A 22,667-nucleotide genomic window follows, 5' to 3' on the forward strand; every position below is an offset into this window, starting at 1 on the left:
TGCTCGTGTTTCTTGGCACAAGCAAGTCTCATCTTATTATTGGTGTCCTTTAACCTGTTGAGGACAGAGGGCGCTGTTTTCACTTTGGGGGACAATCGTGCCCAATTTAAACGGCCTTGTACTCAATTCTTGCTCGTACAATATGCATATTATTACTACTATTGGATAGAAAACACTCTCTAGTTTCTAAAACCATTTGAATTATATCTGTGAGTAAAACAGAACTCCTTTTGCAACAACCTTCCTGACAGGAAGTGGAAAATCTGAAATCGATGCACTGTTCTAGGGCCTGCCTATAAAGGTCCTTGATATTTATTAGAATACATGCACTTCATACGTCGTCCACAGATGTCGACAGGCAGTGAGCGAAGAAATGGAGTGTGTAACTTGATCTGGGGTCGAATAATAGCTCTCGGCATGACGTGTCACCAGTTTCCTGTTTTCTGGAGAGCGCGTGAAGGGACCTGGATTTGCCTTCTGATAAGCTGTCGTTATGGATGACTAATATCTCCGGCTTTGATTTTATTTGATACATGTGACAATATCATCGTAAAGTATGTTTTTTCAATATAGTTTTATTAGATTATTGAAATTTATTCGGGACGTTAGGTGTGTTGCGTTGTGTGCCTTTGTTCAGGAAGGAGAGCTTAGCGCCACTTTGCTAGCTTTCCGTGCTAATTGACTGGAGAAGAGGACATTCTAAATCCAAACAACGATTGTTCCCGACAAAGGACCCCTTGTACAACATTCTGATGAAAGATCATCAAAAGTAGAACCCATTTTATGATACTATTTCATATATCTGTCGAACATGTTGTACTAGTCGTTTGCGCCCAGATTTTGGGTACTCTCTTGCTATACCTAAGCTGGATGTCGTAATGAAGTTTTTTAAAGAATTCTAACACGGCGATTGCATTAAGAACTAATGTATTGTAACGGCAGTCTACGTCGTCCTCCTCCTCAGACGAGGAGAGGCGAGAAGGATCAGAGGACCAATGTGCAGCGTGGTAATTAGACATAATGAATTTAATCAAACAAAACAAGACACTATACAAACTGACAAAACACACTAACCGTCACAGTCCCGTGTAGCACCAACACTGACACAGGAACAGACGAACTAGACACACAACATAGAATTCCCACCCAGCTCACGTCCTGACCAACACTAAACAAGCAAAACACATAAGAACTCTGGTCAGGACGTTACATGTATCTATCATGTCCTATACGACATGTATTTTCTAGTAACGTTTATGAATAGTTATTTGGTCAGAATAGTTGGAGTGTCATAAAAATATCCGCACATTCTGGGAAAAAGATGCTACGTTAGCACAATGTATAACCACTGATTTCAGCTCTAAATATGCACATTTTCGAACAAAACATAAATGTATGTATAACCTGATGTTATAGGACTGTCATCTGATAAAGGTTTATGAAGGTTAGTGAAAATTAATATCTTTTGCTGGTTTATTCCCTTTCACTAACGTGCCTATTGCTATCGCTAACGTGCCTTGATGAATGAATGCGGTAGTGTGGTAGGCTATTGTAGTAAGCTAATATAATGCTATATTGTGTTTTCGCTGTAAAACACTTTTAAAAAATCGGAAATATTGGCTGGATTCACAAGATGTTTGTCTTTAATTTGCTGTACACGATCGATTTTTCAGAAATGTTTTATGATGAGTATTTAGGTATTTGACGTTGGTGTCTGTAATTACTCTGGCTGCTTCGGTTCTATTTCTGACGGTAGCTGTGATGGTAGCTGCAATGTAAAACTGATTTATACCTCAAATATGCACATTTTTCGAACAAAACATAGATTTATTGTATAACATGTTATAAGACTGTCATCTGATGAAGTTGTTTCTTGGTTAGTTTGGTTGGTTCTTGGTTAGTTAGGTTGGCTTTGTGCATGCTACCTGTGCTGTGAAAAATGTCTGTCCTTTTTTGTATTTGGTGGTGAGCTAACATGGGTACTCTCTTATGTGGTGTTTTTGCTGTAAAACATTTAAAAAATCGGACATGTTGACTGGATTCACAAGATGTGTATCTTTTATTTGCTGTATTGGACTTGTTAATGTGTGAAAGTTAAATATTTCTAAAAAATATCTTTTGAATTTTGCGCTCTGCCTTTTCAGTGGAATGTGGGAGAATTTCCGCTAGCGGAACGCCGGAGCCAAGTTAAAACTTGTTTGGGATAGGGGACAGCATTTTCACGTTTGGATGAAAAGCATGCCCAGAGTAAACTGCCTGCTACTCAGTCCCAGTTGTTAATTTTGCATAATATTAGTATATTTGGATAGAAAACACTCTGAAGTTTCTAAAACTGTTTGAATGATGTCTGTGAGTACAACAGAACTCATATGGCAGGCGAAAACCTGAGACAAATCCAACCAGGAAGTGGGAAATCTGAGGTTTGTAGTTTTTCAACTCTTGGCCTATCGAATACACAGTGTCTATGGGGTCATATTGCACTTCCTAAGGCTTCCACTACATGTCAACAATCTTTAGAACCTTGTTTGATGCTTCTACTATGAAGTGGGGGCGAAGGAGAGGGGATTGAGTAAGGTCTCTCCCAGAGTGCCATGAGCTGACCATGTGCGTTCACGTGAGTTAGCTTGAGTTCCATTGCATTTCTGAAGACAAAGAAATTCTCCGGTTGGAACATTATTGAAGATTTATGTTAAAAACATCCTAAAGATTGATTCTATACTTCGTTTGACATGTTTCTACGGACTGTAACGGAACTTTTTGACTTTTCGTCTGCACCTAGTGATCGCGTGTCATGAATTTGGATTACTGGGCTAAACGCGCGAACAAAAAGGAGGTATTTGGAGATAAAGATTAACTTTATCGAACAAATCAAACATTTATTGTGGAACTGGGATTCCTGGGAGTGCATTCTGATGAAGATCATCAAAAGTAAGTGAATATTTAAAATGCTTTTTCTGACTTCTGTTGACTCCAACATGGCGGATATCTATTTGGCTTGATTTGTTGTCTGAGTGCCGTACTCAGATTATTGCATGGTTTGCTTTTTCCGTAAAGTGTTTTTGAAATCTGACACAGCGGTTGCATTAAGGAGAAGTATATCTTTAATTCTGTGCATAACACTTGTATCTTTTATCAATGTTTATTATGAGTATTTCTGTAAATTGATGTGGCTCTGTGCAAATTCACGGGATGTTTTGGAGGCAAAGCCAAATGTAAACTGAGGTTTTTGGATATAAATATGAGCTTGATCGAACAAAACATACATGTATTGTGTAACATGTTGTCCCGGGAGTATCATCTGATGAAGAATATCAAAGGTTAGTGAATCATTTGATCTCTATTTCTGCTTTTTGTGACTCCTCTCTTTGGTTGGAAAATCGCTGTATGCTTTCTGTGACTAGTTGCTGACCTAACATAATGATATGTTCTGCTTTCGCCGAAAAGCCTTTTTGAAATCGGAAACTGTGGTTGGATTAACGAGAAGTTTATCTTTAAAATGGTGTCTAATACTTGTATGTTTGAAACATTTTAATTATGAGATTTCTGTTGATTGAATTTGGCGCCCTGCAATTTCATTGGCTGTTGGCGAGGGGTTCCGCTAGCGGAACGGAATCCCATTCCCAGACAGGTTGTCACGTTCGTTGTATGGTGGAAGAGAGGAGGACCAAGGTGCAGCGTGAAGTGAATGCATTCTTCTCTCCTTATTATCACTGAGGGGTAGCTCATGACTGAGGGGTAGCTCATGACTGAGGGGTAGCTCATGACTGAGGGGTAGCTCATGACTGAAGGGCAGCTCATGACTGAAGGGCAGCTCATGACTGAAGAGCAGCTCATGAATGAGGGGTAGCTCATGACTGACGGGCGGCTCTGGCGGCTCCTGACTGGCGGGCGGCTCTGGCGGCTCCTGACTGGCGGGCGGCTCTGCCGGCTCCTGACTGGCGGGCGGCTCTAACGGCTCAGGACAGACGGGCGGCTCTAGCGGCTCTGGACAGACGGGCGGCGCGCTGGACAGACCGGCGGCTCTGACGGCTCTGGACAGCCGGGCAGCTCAGGCGGCGCTGGACAGATGGGCAGCTCAGGCGGTGCTGGACAGACGGGCAGCTCAGACGGCGCTGGACAGACGGGCAGCTCAGGCGGCGCTGGGCAGACGGGCAGCTCAGGCCTGCCGAGGCGCACTGTAGGCCTGGTGCGTGGTGCCGGAACTGGTGGTACCGGACTGGGAACACGCACCAAAGGCGAGTGCGGGGAGGAGGAACAGGGCGTACAGGGCTCTGGAGACGCACAGGAGGCTTGGTGCGTGGTGTTGGCACTGGTGGTAATGGGCTGGTGCGAGGGTCTGCCACCGGAGGGCTGGTATGTGGAGGTGGCACCGGATAGACCGGACCGTGAAGATGTACTGGAGCTCTTGAGCACCAAGCCTGCCCAACCCTAACTGGCTGAATGCTCCCCGTAGCCAGGCCAGTGCGGCGAGGTGGAATAGCCTGCACTGGGCTGTGCTGGCGAACCGGGGACACCATGCGTAGGGCTGGTGCCACGTAAACCAGCCAGAGGAGACGCACTGGAGATCAGATGGGTTGAGCCGGCTTCATGGAACCTGGCTCGATGCCCACTCTAGCCCGGCCGATACGAGGAGCTGGGATGTACCGCACCGGGCTATGCACACGTACAGGAGACACCGTGCGCTCTTCCGCATAACACGGTGTCTGCCCGTACTCTCGCTCTCCACGGTAAGCACGGGAAGTTGGCGCAGGTCTCCTACCTGACTTCGCCACACTCCCCGTGTTCCCCCCCCAATAAATTTTTGGGGCTGCCTCTCGGGCTTCCTACCGCGCCGCCGTGCTCGTTTCGCCACCTCCATTCTCCTGTATCCCTCCTCGAACTGCAAGGTGTCTAATACTTGTATGTTTGAAAAATTTGAATTATGAGATTTCTGTTGATTGAATTTGGTGCCCTGCAATTTCATTGGCTATTGGCGAGGTGTTCCGCTAGCGGAACGGATTCCCATTCCCAGACAGGTTGTCACGTTTGTTGTATGGTGGAAGAGAGGAGGACCAAGGCGCAGCGTGAAGTGAATGCATTCTTCTCTATTTATTATCACGAAAACGAAGAACACTTTACAAACTATACAAAACAATAAACGACAAACGTGAAGCTATAAATGACAAGTTCAGACACAGGCAACTTACATATAGACATAGACAATAACCCACAACCCACAATACAAAACAGGCTACGTAAATATGGTTCCCAATCAGAGACAACGCAAAACACCTGCCTCTGATTGAGAATCATATCAGGCCAAACACAGAAATAGACAAACCAGACATACAACATAGAATGCCAACACAGATCACACCCTGACCAACCAAAACATAAAACATACAAAGCAAACTCTGGTCAGGGCGTGACAGAGGTTAATAGTGGTTTCTTTGCAGCAATTCAACCATGAAGGCCTGATTCACGCAGTCTCCTCTGAACTGTTGAACTTGAGATGTGTCGTTTACTTGAACTCTGTGAAGCATTTATTTGAGCTGCAATTTCTGAGGCTGGTAACTCTAATGAACTTGTCCTCTGCAGCAAAGGTAACTCTGAGTCTTCCTTTCCTGTGGCGGTCCTCATGAGAGCCAGATTCATCATAGCGCTTGATGGTTTTTGCGACTGCACTTGAAGAAGCTTTCAACGTTTTTGACATTTTCTGGAATGACTGACCTTCATGTCTTAAAATAATGATGGACTGTCGTTTCTCTTTGCCTTTTTGAGCTGCTCTTACATAATATGGACTTGGTCTTTTTCCAAAAAGGTCTATCTTCTGTATACCACTTCTACCTCACAACACAACCGTTTTGCTCAACCTCATTAAGAAGGAAAGAAATTCCACAATTTAACTTTTAACAAGGCACACCTGTTAATTGAAATGCATTCCAGGTGACTACCTCATGAAGCTGGTTGAGAGAATGCCAAGTGTGTGCAAAGCTGTCATCAAGGCAAAGGGTGGCTACTTTGAAGAATCTCAAATATATTTTGATTTGTTTAACACTTTTTTTAAACACCCCTACTGTATGTATATATATATATTTATACAAAAAAGTCAAAGCAGAATATGCAAATGTAGGCGGGTAACCAAAATAAATATGAAAATTCAACTTCTCTATTCAAGAAAGTTTGAAACGTAACTTGTGGGGTGAGGAGAGAATAAGTGGCATATGCTGATTGTATATTCTCTCTCTGGTCTGTTCTGTCTAGGGGTTTCTGCCTAGTCAAATCATCTCTTCAGTCATCTATTAAAATGTTTTCTTCCATTCTCTAAGTGAGAACTGTGGGTGGGGGGATTTTGGGAAACAGCTTTTGTGAAAATAATGTCAAACTACAATGTCTCTGTGTACAATGTCTCTGTGTAGTGTTATCGCACACTGAAATTCTTTGTTAGTGTTTTTCCCCAATATGTTTTGCCATTCAAGCTATAGTAATGGTATGTCACATGACTTAGATGCCAAATGTCTGCAAATTCCATCAACAAAACAGTCCCCACTACGCAACAATACACAAGGACATATTTTCCTGAGATTCTCCTTTGTGATATTATAAATTATTTAAACTACACAACAACATTTACTTCCCTAAAATGCCCCTTTGAAGATATTAAGTATAGCATCACTGCTCTCTGCTGAGGATGCAAAGAGGAGTAAGTCCCTATCCACTTCCACTTCAAAACTCAAGTTTGAACATGCAGCAGCACACGGCCATCCACTGATGGAAGGCGTAAGGAGCTGGCATTTCTCTTTTCATGCCTGGCTTATCAACAAGTCTCCCCAAGCACAATGGGTGTCCCACCTTACAAACAAGGGGGAAAGCGTGGATGATCTCGGCGGTTTGGATTTCTGCTGATGAGTATGCTTTTTCCTTCTCTTTGTTTAGCGTCAGGCGGAAGACGTATGCAGCAGCCTAATCCACATCTCGATGAGCCAGCCACTCTGGATTAAAGCATTACTGTGTGCTCAGCCGTGCCTCAGTGACAATGCAGCCCCACATCTCAAAGCAAAATAAGCAGATGAGAGGGATTACAGCAGATGTTATTTATGAAGGAGATATGTTTAAAAAGCACTCTCCATGAGTATAATCATTTGTATCGTTTGTATCTGGGATTATAATCATAGTATTTTTCCATTACAATTTTTTTTTTTAACAAAAAGGCACATAGCTTTCCCACTGGCTCAGTTGGAGCTGTGTATTAGGGTGTGTTAATGCTTTGAGGCCGTAGCCCATCGCATGGCACTGGCACCATGCTGTCACTGTGAAAGGAAAATGGATCCTGACTGCCACATTGGTCCTTTCAGACACTAATGTGGCACCACAGCCTGCCACTGCAGATCTAATTACATTTAACAGTTTACAGTCTTTTGGTCATGCTTGCTGCTCCAATCTGAGGTTGGCCCAGAGATTATTGGCATCTCTTAACCAGGCTGTTCTCTAGATGGACTGTATGTTCATGGCATGCCTTCTGGAATGCATGTCCTCATTGATGTATGAGTTTTAGCCAACTTCTCAGACTATCGTTGTCATGCAGGCATGCCGTTGCAATACATTCTTGTCATACATGGCATGACAACGATAGTAAGAGAAGCTGGTTGAAGATCACACAGATTTAGGGACAGGCTACAGTACAGGCCACAGTACAGGCTACAGTACAGGCTACTGTACAGGCTACAGTACAGGTCTTCAGATGCATGTCAGAAAAATTACAGTCCAGACTTAAGGCTTAGATAACTTTTCATGCATTGTGTGTAACTTTTTAGTAACATTGTTCTCCAGAGCTACATTTAAAAGGCTTTTGGTTTGATATTATGGCTAGGGAGTTTAGTTTTTCCTGGTTAAAGTTTTGTAGTAAGGAAAACTCGGAGTACTAATGGAAACTGAGTATCCGAAAGGTGTATCCTCACAGCAGACTGACATAGTGATAGTGAACCACTTTAGAGTATACCATACCAGAGCCTAAACTGAGGGCATTGTATGATTCCATAAGCAAACATCTATATACCCTCTTGCAGTCACCACAGCAAAATCCTGAAGACTTGAAATTAGCTAAATATTTTCATAACTTTAATTCAGAAGTTTCCTGAAGCATATTTTCGACTACAGAAACAAGGTCCTGAGAGCAATCTTCAAAATTGCAGCCATTTTGCAGTCCTGAAAATGTAATTGAATGCACTCTCTGCGCATTGTTTAGAGTTTCTCTTTATGCAGTCCATTGTCCTCCGAGTCATTTCCTATTCAGGAGCCGAGCTGAGCCGTCTAACAGTTGCCACACTCACACTTCCATGCACTTAGCTTACAGACTCACTCACCCTCCAAGTGTGATATTATCTGAAGAGAAGTTCAGCAATGAATGAGCAGGGCATTTTTCCTGCTATTTTATGGTTGATTTGTCTCTCGTGATTCAACCTCTCATTATTTTTTACAATCAAGAAACATGAATAGTATGTGATTGGACTGAATACTATAGTTGAGTCTCTCTCTGGAGAGCTCAGATAGACACGATAAGCTGATTAAACTTGATAGAGCTACAGTATGTGAATCTAGTGTGATTTTAATGTTCACAACTGCGCAAAATAATAAATTCTGTATTGTCACGTACACCGGATAGGTGAAATATGTTGTTTTACAGGGTCAGCCATAGTAGTATGGCGCCGCTGGAGCAAATTAGGGTTAAGTGCCTTGCTCAAGGGCAAACCTACACATTTTTCACCTTGATAGCTCGGGTTTTCAAATAAAAGAACTTTAGGTTACTGGTCCAAAGCTCTAACCGCTAAGCTACCTGCCACCTGCAATTTAGGCAAAGGTTAAGATTGTTTCAACAGAGGATTCATGGACCGAAGGAAAAAACATGTTCCGTCTCAGCCTCTGTTTTCTTAATGTTTCACACCAGCACTGCCATGTACTCTAGTGTGTTCAGTGTTAAATGACACTATTCTGTTGGCATGTGATTGAGGAAAGAGAAGGCTGATACACATTCATACTCATCATCCTAGCATAACAATTATCCTCAACAATCACTAGTCATCATCCTAGCATAACAATTATCCTCAACAATCACTACTCATCATCCTAGCATAACAATTATCCTCAACAATCACTACTCATCATCCTAGCATAACAATTATCCTCAACAATCACTAGTCATCATCCTAGCATAACAATTATCCTCAACAATCACTACTCATCATCCTAGCATAACAACTATCCTCAACAATCACTAGTCATCATCCTAGCATAACAATTATCCTCAACAATCACTAGTCATCATCCTAGCATAACAATTATCCTCAACAATCACTAGTCATCATCCTAGCAGAACAATTATCCTCAACAATCACTAGTCATCATCCTAGCATAACAATTATCCTCAACAATCACTAGTCATCATCCTAGCACAACAACTATCCTCAACAATCACTACTCATCATCCTAGCATAACAATTATCCTCAACAATCACTAGTCATCATCCTAGCATAACAATTATCCTCAACAATCACTAGTCATCATCCTAGCATAACAATTATCCTCAACAATCACTACTCATCATCCTAGCATAACAATTATCCTCAACAATCACTAGTCATCATCCTAGCATAACAATTATCCTCAACAATCACTACTCATCATCCTAGCATAACAACTATCCTCAACAATCACTAGTCATCATCCTAGCATAACAATTATCCTCAACAATCACTAGTCATCATCCTAGCATAACAATTATCCTCAACAATCACTAGTCATCATCCTAGCAGAACAATTATCCTCAACAATCACTAGTCATCATCCTAGCAGAACAATTATCCTCAACAATCACTACTCATCATCCTAGCATAACAATTATCCTCAACAATCACTACTCATCATCCTAGCATAACAATTATCCTCAACAATCACTACTCATCATCCTAGCATAACAACTATCCTCAACAATCACTAGTCATCATCCTAGCATAACAATTATCCTCAACAATCACTAGTCATCATCCTAGCATAACAATTATCCTCAACAATCACTACTCATCATCCTAGCATAACAATTATCCTCAACAATCACTAGTCATCATCCTAGCATAACAATTATTCTCAACAATCACTAGTCATCATCCTAGCATAACAATTATCCTCAACAATCACTAGTCATCATCCTAGCATAACAATTATCCTCAACAATCACTAGTCATCATCCTAGCAGAACAATTATCCTCAACAATCACTAGTCATCATCCTAGCAGAACAATTATCCTCAACAATAACTAGTCATCATCCTAGCATAACAATTATCCTCAACAATCACTAGTCATCATCCTAGCATAACAATTATCCTCAACAATCACTACTCATCATCCTAGCATAACAATTATCCTCAACAATCACTACTCATCATCCTAGCATAACAATTATCCTCAACAATCACTAGTCATCATCCTAGCATAACAATTATCCTCAACAATCACTACTCATCATCCTAGCATAACAACTATCCTCAACAATCACTAGTCATCATCCTAGCATAACAATTATCCTCAACAATCACTACTCATCATCCTAGCATAACAATTATCCTCAACAATCACTAGTCATCATCCTAGCAGAACAATTATCCTCAACAATCACTAGTCATCATCCTAGCATAACAATTATCCTCAACAATCACTAGTCATCATCCTAGCACAACAACTATCCTCAACAATCACTACTCATCATCCTAGCACAACAATTATCCTCAACAATCACTAGTCATCATCCTAGCATAACAATTATCCTCAACAATCACTAGTCATCATCCTAGCAGAACAATTATCCTCAACAATCACTACTCATCATCCTAGCATAACAATTATCCTCAACAATCACTACTCATCATCCTAGCATAACAATTATCCTCAACAATCACTACTCATCATCCTAGCATAACAACTATCCTCAACAATCACTAGTCATCATCCTAGCATAACAATTATCCTCAACAATCACTAGTCATCATCCTAGCATAACAATTATCCTCAACAATCACTAGTCATCATCCTAGCATAACAATTATACTCAACAATCACTAGTCATCATCCTAGCATAACAATTATCCTCAACAATCACTAGTCATCATCCTAGCAGAACAATTATCCTCAACAATCACTAGTCATCATCCTAGCATAACAATTATCCTCAACAATCACTAGTCATCATCCTAGCAGAACAATTATCCTCAACAATCACTAGTCATCATCCTAGCAGAACAATTATCCTCAACAATCACTAGTCATCATCCTAGCATAACAATTATCCTCAACAATCACTAGTCATCATCCTAGCAGAACAATTATCCTCAACAATCACTAGTCATCATCCTAGCATAACAATTATCCTCAACAATCACTAGTCATCATCCTAGCACAACAACTATCCTCAACAATCACTACTCATCATCCTAGCATAACAATTATCCTCAACAATCACTAGTCATCATCCTAGCATAACAATTATCCTCAACAATCACTAGTCATCATCCTAGCATAACAATTATCCTCAACAATCACTAGTCATCATCCTAGCATAACAATTATCCTCAACAATCACTAGTCATCATCCTAGCATAACAATTATCCTCAACAATCACTAGTCATCATCCTAGCATAACAATTATCCTCAACAATCACTACTCATCATCCTAGCATAACAATTATCCTCAACAATCACTAGTCATCATCCTAGCATAACAATTATCCTCAACAATCACTAGTCATCATCCTAGCATAACAATTATCCTCAACAATCACTAGTCATCATCCTAGCATAACAATTATCCTCAACAATCACTAGTCATCATCCTAGCAGAACAATTATCCTCAACAATCACTAGTCATCATCCTAGCAGAACAATTATCCTCAACAATCACTAGTCATCATCCTAGCATAACAATTATCCTCAACAATCACTAGTCATCATCCTAGCATAACAATTATCCTCAACAATCACTAGTCATCATCCTAGCATAACAATTATCCTCAACAATCACTACTCATCATCCTAGCATAACAACTATCCTCAACAATCACTAGTCATCATCCTAGCATAACAATTATCCTCAACAATCACTAGTCATCATCCTAGCATAACAATTATCCTCAACAATCACTAGTCATCATCCTAGCATAACAATTATCCTCAACAATCACTAGTCATCATCCTAGCATAACAATTATCCTCAACAATCACTACTCATCATCCTAGCATAACAACTATCCTCAACAATCACTAGTCATCATCCTAGCATAACAAGTATCCTCAACAATCACTCTATTTGCCACATTTTCAAATCCACTACGAATTCTCTGACCAAGTAGGGCACAATTAAACATTGCAGTCCAAGAGCCAGCTATATCCACAGAGGGATAGACTGTATGGATTATGAAGAAACTAGACAGATCCACAGGAATCATGGGGTGACCCAAGTCATCTGAACAAGGATGGTGAGCATCATATTTAAGACCCATTGACATTTGATAAAGGTCATTATGATTGACAACAACAACAAAAAACATTATTTCAGATTATAAACTGGATGCTGATTGGCTGACAGCTGTGGTAAATCAGACCATATACCACACGTATGAAAAAACATTTATTTTTATTTCTTTAATTACATTCATAACCAGTTTATAATAGCAATAAGGCACCTCGGAGGTTCGTTGTATATTGCCAATATGCCATGGCTAAGAGCTGGGTCCAGGCACTCCGTGTTGTGTCGTGCATAAGAACAGCCCTTAGCTGTGGTATATTGGCCATATACAACACCTCGTCGGGCCTCAATGCTTAAGTATATTCCATTCTATATTCCATTCCATTTACAGTATCTAGATAAAACGTACATTTCAGTAGATTAAGAGGCATCGTTGGTGCAGCCATGTATTTACATCATTGGTGCAGCCATGTATTTACAGACTATTGGCGCTGATCCACCTCAGTTCTCCAGGTGTGTTCTTTGTCCAGCTGTCCATTTCAACTGGACTTAGTTGTAAGTAACAGCATGCTGAGGCTGCCTGGTCAAGGCCTGTGTTGAGGGTGAGCGATTAGGCTTGTCATGTGGCACACATTACATGTCTAAATGGGGCCTATCTGTGTCAGGGCCTAATGAGGGCCATTAGTGGACTCCGCTGGCACATACGCACACACACATATGCCCACACGTACACAAACACGCCCGTGCACACACACACACACACACAAACACACACAGACACACACAGACACACAAACACACACAGGCACACACACACAAGCACACACACACACAAGACTACACTACAGTGATGGAGCGATCATGCAGTACATTGTAACTCAGGCTTATTTGCTCCACTGAAACACTACTCTTGAGATGACTGAAAGTCAGGCCTGTTGGTTCTACTGAAACACTACTCTTGAGATGTCTGAAAGTCAGGCCTGTTTGTTCTACTGAAACACTACTCTTGAGATGTCTGAAAGTCAGGCCTGTTTGTTCTACTGAAACACTACTCTTGAGATGTCTGAAAGTCAGGCCTGTTTATTCTACTGAAACACTACTCTTGAGATGTCTGAAAGTCAGGCCTGTTTGTTCTACTGAAACACTACTCTTGAGATGACTGAAAGTCAGGCCTGTTTGTTCTACTGAAACACTACTCTTGAGATGACTGAAGTCAGGCCTGTTTGTTCTACTGAAACACTACTCTTGAGATGACTGAAAGTCAGGCCTGTTTGTTCTACTGAAACACTACTCTTGAGATGACTGAAAGTCAGGCCTGTTTGTTCTACTGAAACACTATTCTTGAGATGACTGAAAGTCAGGCCTGTTTGTTCTACTGAAACACTACTCTTGAGATGACTGAAAGTCAGGCCTATTCGCTCCACTGAATGCTTTTTCGAGTTAATGGATTATCAGAAATGATGTTCAATAGGTGAAAAGGGAAATAAAGAGAGGAAGAAAATGGACATGGGACAAGTTGTGAGGATCACTAAAGGATTTCCCAGGGAATAGTCATAGTAAAGGAAAGAGAGAAGACCACACAGAGATGCAGAGAGGGACCCTCGGGGCCCAACAGAACAGATACAGTATAATGGTGATGTTCCATCGACTGTCAGTCATGACAGACAAGGCCAACACTTCCCCCTTGCAGAGACCGGAGAGGATTTGATGTGGTATGAGACTTCTCCTCCCGTTGTTTACATTGCAGATTTACTCTCTCAATTTAATACAATTTCAATTTAAGGGGCTTTATTGGCATTGGAAACATATGTTCACAATTCCAAAGAAAGTGAAATAGATAATGAACAGAAGTGAAATGTACAGTAAACATTACACTCAAAGGTTTGAAAAGAATTAAGACATTTCAAATGTCATATTATTTCTATATACAGTGTTCTAATGACGTGCAAATGGTTAAAGTACAAAAGGGAAAATAAATAAACATAATTAAAGGTTGTATTTACAATAGTGTTCACTGGTTGCCCTTTACTTGTGGAAACAGGTCACAATCTTGCTGCTGTGATTGCACACTGTGGTATTTCACCCAATAGATATGGGATTTTATCAAAATTGGATTTGTTTTCAAATTCTTTGTGGGTCTGTGTAATCTGAGGGAAATATGTGTCTCTAATATGGTCATATCTTTGGCAGGAGGTTAGGAAATGCAGCTCAGTTTCCACCTAATTTTGTGGGCAGTGTGCACATAGCCTGTCTTCTCTTGAGATCCAGGTCTGCCTACGGCGGCCATTCTCAATAGCAAGGCTATGCTCACTGAGTCTGTACGTAGTCAAAGATTTACTTAATTTTGGGTCAGTCACAGTGGTCAGGTATTCTGCTACTGTGTACTCGCTGTTTAGGGCCAAATAGCATTCTAGTTTGCTCTGTTTTCTTGTAAATTCTTTCCAATGTGTCATGTAACTATCTTTTTGTTTTCTCAAGATTTGGTTGGGTCTAATTGTGTTGCTGTCCTGAGGCTCTGTAGGGTCTGTTTGTGTTTGTGAACAGAGCCCAAGTTCTTCTCCAGGTTCATCTCTCTGTAGGTGATGGCTTTGTTATGGAAGGTTTGGGAATCACTTCCTTTTAGGTGGTTGTAGAATTTAACAGCTGTTTTCCGGATTTTGATCATTAGCGGGTATCGGCCTAATTCTGCTCTGCATGCATTATTTGGTGTTTTATGATGTACACAGAGGATATTTTTGCAGAATTCTGAATGCAGAGTCTCAATTTGGTGTTTGGCCTATTTGTGAATTCTTGGTTGGTGAGCAGACCCCAGACCTCACAACCATAAAGGGCAATGGGTTCTACAACTATTCAAGTATTTTTAGCCAGATCCTAATTGGTTTGTCAAATTTTATGTTCCGTTGTATGGCAGAGAAGGCCCTTCTTGCATTTTCTCTCAGATCGTTCACAGCTTTGTTGAAGTTACCTGTTGCACTGATGTTTAGGCCGAGGGGTATGTATTGTTTTTTTGTGTGCTCTAGAGTAAGGTTGTCTAGATGGAATTTGTATTCGTGGTCCTGGCAACTAGACCTTTTTTGGAACACCATTATTTTGTCTTACTGAGATTTACAGTCAGAGCCCATGTCTGAAGGAATCTGTGCAGAAGATCTAGATTCTGCTGTAGACTCTCCTTAGTTGTGGACAGAAGCACCAGATCGTAAACAGTAGACATTTGACTTCAGATTCTGGTAGGGTGAGGCCGGGTGTTGCAGTCTGTTTAAGTGCCCTCGTCAATTCGTTGATATAAACTCAACAAAAAAAGAAACATCCATTTTTCAGTACCCTGTCTTTCAAAGATAATTTGTAAAAATCCAAATAACTTCACAGATCTTCATTGTAAAGGTTTTAAACACTGTTTCCCATGCTTGTTCAATGAACCATAGACAATTAATGAACATGCACCTGTGGAATGGTCGTTAAGACACTAACAGCCTACAGACGGTAGGCAATTAAGGTCACAGTTATGAAAACAATAAAGAGGCCTTTCTACTGACTCATCTGCATGAACATGCCTTAGGCATGCTGCAAGGAGCCATGAGGACTGCAGATGTGGCCAGGGAAATAAATTGCAATGTCCGTACTGTGAGATGCCTAAAACAGCGCTACAGGTAGACAGGACGGACAGCTGATCGTCCTCATAGTGGCAGACCACGTGTAAAAACACCTGCACAGGATCGGTACATCATAACATCACACCTGCAGGACAGGTACATGATGGCAACAACAACTGCCAGAGTTACACCAGGAATGCACAATCCCTCCCTCAGTGCTCAAACTGTCCGCAATAGGCTGAGAGAGGCTGGACTGAGGGCAAACCCACCGTCGTTGGACCAGACAGGACTGGCAAAAAGTGCTCTTCATTGACGCGTCGCGGTTCTGTCTCTCCAGGGGTGATGGTCGGATTCACGTTCATCTTCGAAGGAATGAGCGTTACACCGAGGCCTGTACTCTGGAGCGGGATCGATTTGGAGGTGGAGGGTCCGTTATGGTCTGGGGCAGTGTGTCACAGCATCATCGGACTGAGCTTGTTGTCAATGCAGGCAATCTCAACACTGTGCATTACAAGGAAGACATCGTCCTTCCTCATGTGGTACCCTTCCTGCAGGCTCATCCTGACATGACCCTCCAGCATGACAATGCCACCAGCCACACTGCTCGCTCTGTGTGTGATTTCCTGCAAGACAGGAATGTCAGTGTTCTGCCATCGCCAGCGAAGAGCCCGGATCTCAATCCCATTGAGCACATCTGGGACTTGTTGTATTGGAGGGTGAGGGCTAGGGCCATTCCCCCCAGAAATGTCCGGGAACTTGCAGGTGCCTTGGTGGAAGAGTGGGGTAAAATTTCATAGAAAGAACTGGCAAATCTGGTGCAGTCCACGAGGAGGAGATGCACTGCAGTACTTAATGCAGCTGGTGGCCACACCAGATACTGACTGTTACTTTTGATTTTGACCCCCCCTTTGTTCAGGGACACATTATTCAATTTCTGTTAGTCACGTCTGTGGAACTTGTTCAGTTTATGTCTCAGTTGTTGAATCTTATGTTCATACAAATATTTACACATGTTAAAGTTAGCTGAAAATCAACGCAGTTGACAGTGAGAGGATGTTTCTTTTTTTGCTGAGTTTATATGTTGAAGAGGGTGGGACTTAAGCTGCATCCCTATCTCCCCCCTGGCCCTGTGGAAAGAAGTTTTTTTTGCACATTTTAACTGCACACTTGTTGTTTGTGTACAAGGATTTTATAATGTTGTATGTTTCTCCTCCAACACCATTTTCCATCAATTTGTATAGCAGACCCTCATGGCCAATTGAGTCAAAAGCTTTTTTTAAATCAACAAAGCATGAGAAGCATGAGAATACTTTTTTGATTTGCTTGTTTGTCAATTAGGGTGTGCAGGGTGAATATGTGGTCTGTCGTACAGTAATTTGGTAAAAAGCCAATTTGACATTTTCTCAGGACATTGTTTTTGCTGAGGAAATGTCTGAATCTGCTGTTTAATGATAATGCAGAGGATTTTCCTAAGGTTGTTGTTGAAGAATATCCCGCTGTAGTTATTGGGGTCAAATTTGTCTCCACTTTTGTGGATTGGGGAAGATGACAGATGTTAAAGAGTTTAAGTATAGCCAATTGGAATTTGTGGTCTGTATATTTATCATTTCATTTAGGATACCATCAACCCCACAGGCCTTTTTGGTTTGGAGGGTTTGAATTGTGTCCTGTAGTTCATTCAATGTAATTGGAAAATCCAGTGGGTTCTGGTAGTCTTTAAAACTTCTTCTTAATAGGGGGCGCTGTTTTCACTTTGGGAAAAAATCGTGCCCAAATTAAACGGCCTCGTACTCTGTTCTAGATCATACGATATGCATATTATTATTACTATTGGATAGAAAACACTCTGAAGTTTCTAAAACTGTTTGAATTATATCTGTGAGTAAAACAGAACTCATTTGGCAGCAAACTTCCAAACAGGAAGTGAAAATTCTGAAAATGGGTGTCTGTGTAAGGCCTTGCTTATTCAATTGCCTTATATTTATGGATCTGTATGCACTTCATACGCCTTCCACTAGATGTCAACAGGCAGTAGAATGTTGAATGGGGTGTCTAGCTTGATGTGAGACCGAATGAGAGCTTTTGGAGTGACAGGTCTGCCATATTGGCAATATTTTGCTGCGCACCAGAGAGCACCATATTATTTTCTGAAATGCGTTAGGTAGACACAACGAAATGCTCCGTCTTGGACGTTATTCGATACATATGAGAAAAACATCATAAAGATGGATTTTCAACTGAGTTTGACCAGTTTATTCGACATTTATTATGACTTTTGGAATTTTTCGTTCCATGCCCCAAGAGTTCATGGACATGTGCGCTCCACCATGCTAGCCAAAGTTGCTAATTCGACAGAAGAAATGGACATTCTAAAACAAAACAACGATTTATTGTGGAACTAGGACTCCTTGCACTGCATTCTGATGGAAGATCATCAAAGGTAAGAGAATATTTATGATGTTATTTCGTATTTTTGTGGAATATGTTGGCTCCAACATGGCGGAGAATGGCTGGGCGCTGTCTCAGATTATTGCATGTGGTACTTTGTACTAAAGTTATTTTTTTAAATCTAACACAGCGGTTGTATTAAGAACCAGTGCATCGTTCATTTGCTGTACAACATGTATTTTTTAGCAAAGTTTATGATGAGTTTTTTGGTTAGATTACGTGACTGTCCAAAATTTCTCCGGACAATTTGGTGCATTTTGGCGCCATATTCACAATGTAAAACCAGGATTTGTAGCTATAAATATGCACATTTTCGAACAAAACATAAATGTATTGTATAACATGATGTTATAAGACTGTCATCTGATGAAGTTGTTCAAAGGTTAGTGATTCATTTTATCTCTATTCGTGGGTTTTGTGAAAGCTATGTTTGCGGTGAAAAAATGGCGATGTGTGTTTGGCTATTGTGGTGAGCTAACGTAAATATATATTGTGTTTTCGCTGTAAAGCATTTAAAAAATCGGAAATGGCTGGATTCACAAGATGTTTATCTTTCATTTGCTGTATTGGACTTGTGATTTCATGAAATTATATTATATGATATCCCTGTGGCGCTAGGCTAGGCTATGCTAGTCAGCTTTTTGATGAAGATGATCCCAGATCCGGGAGGGGGGGTCGGTAGAGGTTTAATAGTTGATTCTAAGATTTGTATTTGATCATGTATATGTTTTTGCTGTTTGTTCTTTGTTACAGAGCCAAAAATATTTTAGAAGTGGTTTATCCATACATCTTCATTTTGGATAGATAACTATTCGTGTTGTTGTTTGTTTAGAGTTTCCCCGAAGTGGTTAGATTCTATGGATTCTTGACAGATTTCGGACTTCTTTTTCTGTGTATTTCTGTATTGTTTAAATGATTCACCATAGTGAAGGCGTAGGCTCAGGTTTTCTGAGGGTTTTGGTTGGATAGGTTTAAAAATATATATATAATAATAATTTTGCATTCTTCATCAAACCATTTGTCATTGTTGTTAATTTTCTTAGCTTGTCTGCTTGAAAGTTTTAGATTTGCTAGGGAAGCTGAGAGGTCAAATATACTGTTTAGGTTTTCTACTGCCGAGTTTACACTTTCAATATTACTGTAAAACCTTTTGTCCAGGAAATTGTCTAGAAGGGATTGAATTTGTTTTTGCCTAATTCTTTTTTGGTAGATTTCCACACCCTTTTCCTTCCATCTATAGCATTTCTTAATATTATTACGTTCCTTTGGCTTTGATCACTCATGATTGAGCACAGCTCTGTTCAAGAAGAGTGTGGTTTGCTGTGATCTGATTGGGGTGTCAGTGGACTGACTGTGAACACTCTAAGAGACTCTGGGTTGAGGTCAGTGATAAAGTAGTCTACAGTACAACTGCCAAGAGATGAGCTATAGGTGTACCTACTGTAGGAGTCCCCTCGAAGCCTTCCATTGACTATGTACATACCCAGCGCCAGACAGAGCTGCACGAGCTGTGACCCGTAATTGTTGTCGCAGTTGTGTCTAGGGGGAGGGAATACTGTCACCTCCAGGTATGTGTTTGTCCCCCTGTGTGCTGAGGGTTCCAGTTCTTCTCCAGTTCTTGTCCAGTTCTGGCATTTAGGTCTCCACAGACTAGTACATGTCCTTGAGCCCGGAAAGTGTTGATCTCCCTCTCTAGGATGGAGAAGCTGTCAAAGTTAAAGTATGGGGATTCTATTGGGGAGATATAGGTAGCACACAAGGATATTTTCCTCTGTTGAGATAATTCCCATATTAATGTCTAGCCAGATGTAAAATGTTCCTGTTTTGATTAATTTAATAGAGTTGGTTAGGCCTGCTCTTTACCAAATTAGCATACCCCCTGAGTCTCTTACCTGTTTCACACCTGGTAGTTTGGTGGATGGGACTACCAGCTATCTGTAACCTAGAGGGCAACCAGTGGGTCCGTCTCCTTTATACCATGTTGCTTGTAGGATGACAATGCCTGTATTTCCAATGTCTTTGATGAAGTCTGGGTTTCTACTCTTTAGGCCAAAGGCAGATGACCTCAGACCTTGTATATTCCAGGATCAGACAGTAAAAGCTTTGTGTTCCATAGTGTCTAGTGTTGTTTTTGTGTGGTTTAGGCCGGGACCATCACAGTAGGTGTGAGCTGAGCATATTGAGCATCTGATACAGTACATACCTCTAAGGTCACAGGATGGGGCTTGAGCAGATGTAATAGTGGGGGTTGGGCCTGTTGCTCTGCTCACGGCTTGGGCATTATGTCCTGCTGTTATGTTGACGTCCTCTCTCTCTCTACTACTACGTTTCAATAAATTAACCTTTGCTATCTTCTCTAGTACTCTCAAGCTGGGCTATCATACCCAGGACCATACTCATGAAAGAAGTGGACCCCAGTTAATGTCCTCAGTTCACCTATTAGAATCACAATGTTGTTGTACTCATGATACAGTATTTAATGTAACTTGTCCTGTAATTTAGAAACAATATGAGGTAGGAACTAGTTCAGATTACATTTTTTTTAAACTGACATTCACATTCCTGTTTCCCCATTTGTAATTATAAGCCAGCAATATATGTACTGTATGTTTAGTGTACGGTCATTGGCTGACTTCGATACTGTATGTAAGGCCTTGTTTTTTATGCGCCTTAACTGACATGAAGTCTTGTTCTTCAAGTTCATGTAAAAAAAGAGAAAATCTGACGGTTTTATGGCATGCAAAAAAAAAATTACAATTTCAATTGGCAGAGTCTGAGTCACACAACAATGAAGAATTGGCACTTCCCTGAGAAGAGGGGAAAAGAAGCACGCTGAGAGGGAAAACCCACAGTGCTTTGCCTTTGTTCCATAGTCACAACTGCAGTGTCTGTGGAGACTGACAGTCGAAAGGCCCACTGCATTCTGTCTGCAGTAGAGGTAAAAGACAAAAAGAAAACACTGTTTCTCAGACGTGATAGCAGCAGACTCAGAACACTGATGGTAAGCTTCATTCAATCGCAGCTCATTGAAGTTTCATGTCAGTCTTTGGAGCATCAAAGAAAGAAGTGGGCACGAGATGGAAGAAAGTGCTGGGGGAGGTTGGGACCAGGGGCTAGAGTGAGGTTGGAAAATGTTTGATACCTTTGCTTTGTATGTTGAGGCATTGACGGCAACTGAGCGAGCCAAAATTAAACATTTGAGAAGTGGATGTTTTAGAATAGCTAAAAAAAAGTATCAGGGGATACATTGGGAAGGGTAAAGCACAAAGGTTAATGATTTATAGAAATATGCCCTCTGTCTTAGAACTGAGTGGCTGACATCAACACTATTGGATTTTGTATAATTGAAAAATACTTTCCACTAACTACTCAAATCAAATCAAATTGTATTTGTCACATACACATGGTTAGCAGATGTTAATGCGAGTGTAGCGAAATGCTTGTGCTTCTAGTTCCGGAAAAGCAGTAATAACCAACGAGTAATCTAACCTAACAATTTCACAACAACTACCTTACACACACAAGTGTAAAGGGATGAAGAATATGTACATAAAAATATATGAATGAGTGATGGTACAGAACGGCATAGGCAAGATGCAGTAGATGGTATAGAGTACAGTATATACATATGAAATGAGTGATGTAGGGTATGTAAGCATTATATTAAGTGGCATTGTTTAAAGTGGCTAGTGATACATTTTCTACATCAATTTTTCCATTATTAACGTGGCTGGAGTTGAGTCAGTATGTTGGCAGCAGCCACTCAATGTTAGTGGTGGCTGTTTAACAGTCTGATGGCCTTGAGATAGAAGCTGTTTTTCAGTCTCTCGGTCCCTGCTTTGATGCACCTGTACTGACCTCGCCTTCTGGATGATAGCGGGGTGAACAGGCAGTGGCTCGGGTGGTTGTTGTCCTTGATGATCTTTATGGACTTCCTGTGACATCGGGTGGTGTAGGTGTCCTGGAGGGCAGGGAGTTTGCCCCCTGTGATGTGTTGTGCAGACCTCACTACCCTCTGGAGAGCCTTACGGTTGTGGGTGGAGCAATTGCCGTACCAGGCGGTGATACAGCCCGACACGATGCTCTCGATTGTGCATCTGTAAAAGTTTGTGAGTGCTTTTGGTGACAAGCCGA

At 41.1% G+C, this 22,667-nt stretch overlaps 1 protein-coding gene across 4 annotated transcripts in view; it reads right to left on the bottom strand.

Annotated features, from left to right (window-relative positions):
* Positions 1-22,667, bottom strand: part of LOC129851445 (metabotropic glutamate receptor 4-like) — a 326,145-nt gene that overhangs the window by 70,744 nt on the left and 232,734 nt on the right. The window lies entirely within an intron of this gene.

The sequence above is a fragment of the Salvelinus fontinalis genome, chromosome 3, assembly GCF_029448725.1.
Source record: "Salvelinus fontinalis isolate EN_2023a chromosome 3, ASM2944872v1, whole genome shotgun sequence".
NCBI lineage: Eukaryota > Metazoa > Chordata > Actinopteri > Salmoniformes > Salmonidae > Salvelinus > Salvelinus fontinalis.